Raw genomic sequence first — 8,834 nt, forward strand, 5'->3', positions numbered from 1 at the left:
ATCGCATTTTACTATTGTAAATGTTCAGTAATTTTAATTGATATCAAAAATTTATAAATTAAGCAGCTGCATTAAAATATTTACAAAAATAGTAAGTCATAATTATAGTGAAAAAAAAAACTATTTTTTCATAAAAAAATAAATCTAGATAAGAAAGTATCATTTCAATAATTTCTATTTCATTGTTTGTTACACTAAGTTCATTAACTTTTAATCAAAGTTTGTATAATTTTGAGGTTATGTAAATTTAAAATACAAATTTTGATAAAAAAAATAGAATGGCCTTTCAGAGGCTCAGTCCGGTGTCTTTAAAAAAATCATTTTCTTCGATTTAAGGGGTTACATACATGTAGAAAATTACAAAATTTCATATCACAGATTTTTTTTTAAATCCACTCAAAAGATGATTTTCTTGATTTAACTAAGTTAGAGACAATTTAAGCTTAGAAATTTGCTATGCGTAAAGCAAACTGTCTAACTTTCTGAGCGTTTTTCTTTGAACACCAAGTTGATTTACGGGTGCCACGATATCTCGACATGGGACGGACCAAATTGGCTGAAATTTTGGGTGAAAACTCCCAAGATATATCCCGTATGCATGACGAAGCCCGATTTTAAAATTTTGAAATTTCAAAAAATACAGATATCAAAAACTGGCAATTTTTTATATGAAAAACATAAAAATATTTTGAACTTTTTTTTTAAATTTAGTTTTTCAAAATCGGCCTTTGTCATGCACACGGAACCGGTTTAACGAGTTTTCACCAAAATTTTGAGCCGATTTGGTCAAAGCAATGTTGAGATATCATGCCACCCGTTTTTTGAAACTGCTAACTTCAAATGGCTTTATCTCGGCAATTATACAACCAAATGTGTCCAAATTTATTTTGTTAACAGATGAAAATGTATATTTTAATACCATGAAAACAGATTTTGAAAAAGTTTAAGTGTGTGTTCAAACCAACCTCTGACATTTTTGCCGATTTACATGTATGTAACCCCTTAAATAATTTAGAATATTTTCACACTCCTTGAAATTTAAGATATTTTTGACAATCTAATGCAATATTGAGATCAAAATTTTTGCGTAAACAATATTTGTTCATCTCGTTTTTTTTAATTTCAGTGTACCGGCCTTAAAATCAACCAAATTCAGTTCAAAACATCAGCTGTTTAAATTCACCTGAAATTGTTCTGTCACAACAAAAATTGTTACTACTTTGGTTGAAACTAAAATTACACTTAACATTTCAATATATCGTCAGTTGTGTGCTATCTTGTGACAACGACCATTTAGTACTTTTCGAGAAAATCGATTTTTTAAGTTTGTTGGTAAATAATTTCAAAACTATGAATGATAGAGCCAAACTTTTTGAAGCAATCGGTTCGTATACTATCGCTTAACAAACGCTCCAAGTTTCAACTAATTTGGTTACACCAGTTAAAAGATACAGTAAATTATGTAAACAAAAATCTGAAAAGCACGTGTCACAAGTGTGTTTCGAAAGTAAAATTGTACTACGTGTCACAAGTGTGCACAGAATTCCCATACAAACTAAAATAAGCTCAAATCAATCGTTAAATCGACTTAATCAGTATATTTTCAAAAACAAAAGGTTGCATTGCCTTTAGAGAGTACGTGTGTACATAAATTTGTGAAAAACAAGAAAAAATTTCCACATTTTCCAACAACATGTATGACGTGTCACAAGTGTGCATGATCATTTTGATGATAAATTGGTCTATGTTACAAGTGTGTATTATGATATCCGGGAAACGGAAGCGAGTTTCCAAAATCGGGTTAAAGCATCTTGTAGTGTTTGTTAAGTATAGCAAAACGTCATCATTAACTCATTTTCGACCAAAGTGGTCTATGTCACAAGATAGCACACAGCAGACGATATGGTTTGTTTACCGAATTCGATAGATTTTACCAATAGATGAAACATCATTTAACAAACTTCTGATTTCTAGTAAAGTTGCATTTAAAGCTTAAACATAATTTTTGCTTTAGCAATAAAATGATTTCGAGAACAGTGTCAACAATGTCTAGTCCATATAAGCTGGAAAAAAACATAAAAATTCATATTTTGTCTTAACAAAAAAAAAAAAATCACGCTTGAATATAAACGTCTCTGAAATTTTCAAACGATGTCAAACCACCTTATTCGAAAAATTTGACATTTTAACAAAATGTATGTTCATTAGCGTGGCTCACGGATATATGAAAAAGACAAAAGTGTTTAATTTCGAACGCCTCGACCGGAATTTTGTAGCAATATGGCCCCAGAACATAACCTCAAATTTTGAGCGCATTTGGTTAAGGTTTAGTACTTCCACCATTGACCTGAAGTTAGTATGGAACTTCTAAAAATTCACTATGGGAAATTTTCGCTTTTAACCTCTTCTTAGAGAAAGTTTCCCAAAACCCAATCAAATTTTCCTATTCTCAGGTTTCTTATAGGTTTTGATCCGGGGAACAACTTTGTAGAACATCGCAAAGCGCTAGGAATTGATCCCGAAAAGATACAGGATATTTTTTGGAGTACGGAAACAAAATTCAACGTTCTCTAAAAATTTGTCTGTATCTTTCCAGGATTAATTCCTAGCGCTTTGCGATGTTCTACAAAGTTGTTCCCCGGATCAAAACCTATAAGAAACCTCTATTCTGAATAAAATCATACGGCATAGGAAAACTTTCTCGAAGAAGAGTTAAAAAGTTGAAAATAAATAAATTAAATTTATTGAAATTTCTTTATAACTTCAGATTAAGAGTGGAACAACTAAACATTAACAAAATGCGCTCAAAATTTCAGGCTAGCTTCTGCGGTTATAATGCTACAAAATTTCGGTCGAGGCGTTCGAAATGAAACACTTTTGTCTTTTTCATATATCCGTGAGCCACGCTAATGTTCATATTTAAATAAGTAAGTGTTTTGTTTGACCATTAGGGTAACCTACGCCGAGTTACGGTAGCTCGAAAAATTGCAGTTGATTTTTGAAAATCCACATTTTTAACGGAACGCCATTTCAACCGACCCATTACTTTGACGCAAATAAAAGGTGTATTTTTTCGAGAACATTAAGATAATAATTTCGGCAAGTCTGATGTTTGGCACCATGAAAGAAAAGCACTTTCTCGACATTTTGCGGGGTCAAAATATTTCGTCGGAGAGTCAAGGTTTTTTTTTGCTGATAATTTTTTTCGATTTTATAGTATTTTTCTTCAGATAAGTTTCTGAAAATTGATGGATTCTGGTACATATCCATCAAATTTCTTATGAATATGCCTTGAGAGACGCTAAATTACACATTTGACCTATATTTGACCTCAAATAAAAAGTTTCCGAACCAAATTTACCAGATTTATAGCTGGTTTTGAAATAACCCCAAATCCAAGCTGGAAACCCCAATACGATCGTAAAAAAAAACATTTCTTTGTACAATTTGTCATGTTAATAATACAGCAACAGATTGCCCGAATATAATTTTGCTAAACTGCCCATACTCGCAAAAATTTCCCATATGCAAAAACACCAAGCTGAGAAAAATGGAAAGCAAAATGTTGCAGGCTTTTCTGAAAGATCGCACGGTTTTTAACCAAACTGTATCAATAACTTAAAGACGATGGACATTAATGCGATCAGGGACAGTAAACTTTGAGCATTTTTTTTTTAAATAGCCGTTTATTACCAAAAAAGGTTATTAGTGAAAAAGTAACTTTCTCCTAGATTTCTAGTCTTAATTCCTATTCAAACGAAAAACACAGCCTACCGAATGTTTTTATTTAGAAATTTGATGAATATTTACATTAATCTATCGATTTTCAGCGACTGTTCTGAAGAAAAATTCAATAAAACCGAAAAAAAATCTTCAAAAAATGCTCTTGACCCCCAGACGAAATATTACGATGGACCCCGCAAAATGACGGGAAAGAGCCCTTTTTTCATGATGCCAAATATCAGACTTGCCGAATTTGTTATCTTAAGTTTGTTCCAGGAAACACACCGTGAAATGAACTATGAAGAAAAAATAGGTTCGAGTTTCAAAAAATCAAGCCCAATGCTTGAAAAAGTCATATGAAACATTAAAATACTGTTTTAATGGTGTATGGATCAAATAGCCTATATCTCATGAAATTTTAATGGGATTCCTAGGGAAATTCAGGGCCTCGTGGCGCGGTGGTTAGCGGCTTCGGCTACCGATCCCTAAGTTGCTATGGGGCGCGGGTTTGATTCCCGCCCTATCCTCCTATCCGATCGTCGGTCCATTTGCGTATAAGAGGTTTTGGGTGACTCACCACACATAACCTTCGGACGCTTATGAGCAATTCTCTACAAAACCGGCCGATTTCGACCATTTTTATTTTTTGTATTTTTTTATTTGGCTCAAACTTTGTGGGGGCCTTCCCCATGACCAAAGAAGCCATTTTGCATCATTAGTTTGTCCATATAAATTTCCATACAAATTTGGCAGCTGTTCATACAAAAATGGTACGTAAATATTCGAAAATCCGTAACTTTTGAAGGAATTTTTTGATCAATTTGGTGTCTTCGGCAAAGTTGTAGGTATTGTTAAGGACTATTTAGAAAAAAATAGGTACACGGAAAAAAAAATTTCCCGATTTTTTTATTAACTTTTTTTTCACAAAAACTCAAATTCCCAAAATACGTATTTTTTGATTTTCGAGATTTTTTGATATGTTTTAGGGGACAAAAATCCGCAACTTTTGAGCTATAGAGAAACATGGTCAAAAAATCTGCCGCCGAGTTATGATTTTTTGAAAAACTGGTAATTTTTGGAAAAATATAAATTTCATACATAAAATTTTTTTGACCTCATTTTTTTATGCAAAATTGAATTTGCAATCGAAAATTACTTTACAGATTTTTTGATAAAGGGCCCCGTTTTCAAGTTATAGCCACCGAAAGTTTGATTTCAGCGAAATATTTGCAGTTTTTCGATTTTTAAAAATAGTGACCATGAGTGACCATTTCTGAAAATATTTTTTTTGAAAAGTTCAGAAAATTTGCTATAAAATTGTCTAAGAGACATTGAAGATTGGACCTCTGGTTGTTGAGATACAGCGGCTTAAAGAAAAAGAAACACGAAAATTGAAGTTTTCTAAGTCTCACCCAAACAGCCCACCATTTTCTAATGACGATATCTCAGCAATTAATGGTTCAATTTTCAATGTTAATACATGAAACATTCGTGAAATTTTCCGATCTTTTCGAAAAAAATATTTTGAAAAAAATTAAATCAAGACTAACATTTTAAAAGGGCCAAACATTGAATATTATGCCCATTTAAAATGTTAGACTTGATTTAATTTTTTTCAAAATATTTTTTTCGAAGAGATCGGAAAATTTCACGAATGTTTCATGTATTAACATTGAAAATTGAACCATTAATTGCTGAGATATCGTCATTAGAAAATGGTGGGCTGTTTGGGTGAGACTTAGAAAACTTCAATTTTCGTGTTTCTTTTTCTTTAAGCCGCTGTATCTCAACAACCAGAGGTCCAATCTTCAATGTCTCTTAGACAATTTTATAGCAAATTTTCTGAACTTTTCAAAAAAAATATTTTTAGAAATGGTCACTCATGGTCACTATTTTTAAAAATCGCAAAACTGCAAATATTTCGCTGAAATCAAACTTTCGGTGGCTATATCTTGAAAACGGGGCCCTTTATCAAAAAATCTGTAAAGTAATTTTCGATTGCAAATTCAATTTTGCATAAAAAAATGAGGTCAAAAAAATTGTATGTATGAAATTTCGATTTTTTCCAAAAATCACCAGTTTTTCAAAAAATCTTAACTCGGCGGCAGATTTTTTGACCATGTTTCTCTATAGCTCAAAAGTTGCGGATTTTTGTCCCCTAAAACATATCAAAAAATCTCGAAAATCAAAAAATACGTATTTTGGGAATTTGAGTTTTTGTGAAAAAAAAGTTAATAAAAAAATCGGGAATTTTTTTTTTCCGTGTACCTATTTTTTTCTAAATAGTCCTCAACAATACCTATAACTTTGCCGAAGACACCAAATTGATCAAAAAATTCCTTCAAAAGTTACAGATTTTCGAATATTTACGTACCATTTTTGTATGAACAGCTGCCAAATTTGTATGGAAATTTATATGGACAAACTAATGATGCAAAATGGCTTCTTTGGTCATAGGGAAGGCCCCCACAAAGTTTGAGCCAAATCAAAAAATACAAATAAAATCCATTTCCGGTTTTGGTAGAGAATTGCTCTTATAGAAATGAGCAGAAACTTGCAACAGAGACCACAAAAGACCCGGGGGTCGTTAAAGTGGATTGCTTTGCTTTTTTTTTTGGGAAATTCAACGTAACGTTCTAAGAAATTGGAAGAGTTCTTAACTGGGCTTTTAAAAAAGTGGATTTAAATTTCCCTAAAACATACTCACCATAGTTTCAAAAACATCCAAACCTTCTGAGGGACTTGATTGTGATACCGCTCGCTCACGATTGAAAAGCCAACGCGACAGTTTTGTTTAAAACTATTGATAGTAGCTCATTTTAATGTCTAAAATTATTTACGCTATACAAATTGTTTCACTTTTTTCACGCTTCCAAAGCTCGCTCTGTCTATCTTTCTTCACTGTACGTTCGAAACCGATAAGTTATGCGTTAAAAATAAGTCCACGTATAAAAAGGTAGTAGTAGTAGTTGGTAGGTAGTACAAGGCCTAACTTACAGCTCTAGCCAATTTATTATCTCACTTCACAGTTCTTGGTTCGTTGGACGCATCGCCTCAACGGGTTGCCTTACTTTCTATCACGTTTTACTTGTTACATTTTTTTCTTCTGTTTTTTTTTCTTATTTGCCTAAATGATGTGTAAAATTTCGATTGATTTTTTCTCCGTTTTTGATTAATGTTCTGGATAATTCTAGGCGATTTCGTTTCGTAATAATTAATATAATTATTGTTCTAAACAAACAACTAAGTGCACTTGCGTTACACAGCTGTTGTATTTTTGTTTCATTTTGCATTCATCCCAGCATTTATTTCGATTGGTTGATTGTTCATCAGACTTAAGTACTATTTACAGTGATGGGTTAGTATGGTCGGTTTATTCTTTCTTAGGGCATTTATTCGTAAATATATTTATGTTATAAACTAACTGTCATAGCAGCCACTTTTCTTCCAAATTTCGTTCAGACCTTCATCGCGATACGGTACGCGCAGAACTTGCTCTCTAACTTTTCAACAAATGTTTTGCTTAAGTATAATATCTGTGTGTCGTATATAAAAACAAGGTGCCTAATGTAAATTTTGTGTAAATCAGCTGGTACAACCTGCTACTGTTTGTTATGCTTTCGAACGAAGAAAAAAATATCATCAGACTTGGATTAATTTCGAGTTGAGTCACTTCCAGGTTGCGATAGCGATCCGCTGCGATCCAAGTGCAGTAAGAAGCGAAAGAAGAAGGAAACAAACTTCATTCATGCATTCGTTCGTTCATTCATTAACTCCTACAACAGTGCAGTTCAGAGAGGCGCATTTGGACCGGCGGCGGCGCGGTCCAAAACCCGGTAATGTGCGCCTCGTTAAGTCAGGCGAGCTCACGTGAGGCTGCCCCTTAACTGCCCACCCCAGACACCACGGCCCGATCGCAACGTGGAAGTGTATGAAGCGTTAAACTATTATCTGTTTGTTGTTGTTCGTTTACCTCAATCGCGCGAGTTACGTTCATTAACTTTTATGGCCACCACCACCAGCAACAGCTGGCCAGGTGCCTGGAACGTTGCGAACCGCGCCGGAACGGAACGGATTGAAGGAAGGTAAATTTCAACCGAAACTTTCTCGCGAATGGCGGCTTCAGAGTCATTTCTCCGCGCGATAGTACACTCAGTTTGAAAAAAGATTTGAAGTGTTCAATAATAAAATTTTAAGAACAAATATGTCAAGATATGTCTTCAAAATACTCAGGAAACAAATTACCAGATTTGTTAAAACAAAATTGACTCTTCATCGAAGTAGATTGATTTATGTGTTGTAAACAATTAAGTTGAATATATGTATTAAAAAAGAACTTGATCACTTAGCGGTCCATTTAACACTGTTCAATCTTCTTCAAATAAAGGGTCCACTTCATTTCAACTAATCTTCAAATTTGTCAAAATTGTCCAGAATAAAAACTTTATGATTTAGATAATTTAACGAAACTGAGTGCATTTTTGTTTTTTTTTCCTTCAAATATGCCACGCGCTGGCGCTAATTATTACTACTGCCGCAGCCGGGGAAGTTTGTTGGCTTAGTTTGATGGAAGTCCGCCGGGAAATGCGATCAGCTGGAAAGCGGCCAGCCCCAAATGTCTGCGTGACAGGTCTAATTTTTTTTTGTTCGTTTCTGGACAACGCTTTTCACTCAGCCTTTCACCGTTTGTTGCATTATTCTGCTTGATTTCGATGGAGCCAAGTGCATTAGAGGAAATTTTGGCGATTTTGATTTAATTTGTGGCCATCTGTCGATGACACTGGCCAGCAATTCGAAGGGGATTTTCTACTGTAAATTTTGGAGAAATTGGCTCATGAAAATTCATTGGCTAATCTATGTTCAAACCTTATTGAATTGTTATTGTTATGACGACCTAATTGAAATTGATATGTGACAACCAATTAGTTTAAAAAAAGTTATTTCCTGCACGGAGAAAAAAGAGTTCCCGAAATCGTGAACAAGCGTTCATGAAAAAAGGAACCACGATCAAAGTGTTCAAATTTCATGGTACGTTTTTCAAAATCGTACCATGGGATTTGAACACTTTGTTCGAGGTTCCCATTTTCATGAACGCTTGTTCACGATTTTGG

Source organism: Culex pipiens, chromosome 3 (assembly GCF_016801865.2).
Source record: "Culex pipiens pallens isolate TS chromosome 3, TS_CPP_V2, whole genome shotgun sequence".
In the NCBI taxonomy this organism is placed as follows: domain Eukaryota; kingdom Metazoa; phylum Arthropoda; class Insecta; order Diptera; family Culicidae; genus Culex; species Culex pipiens.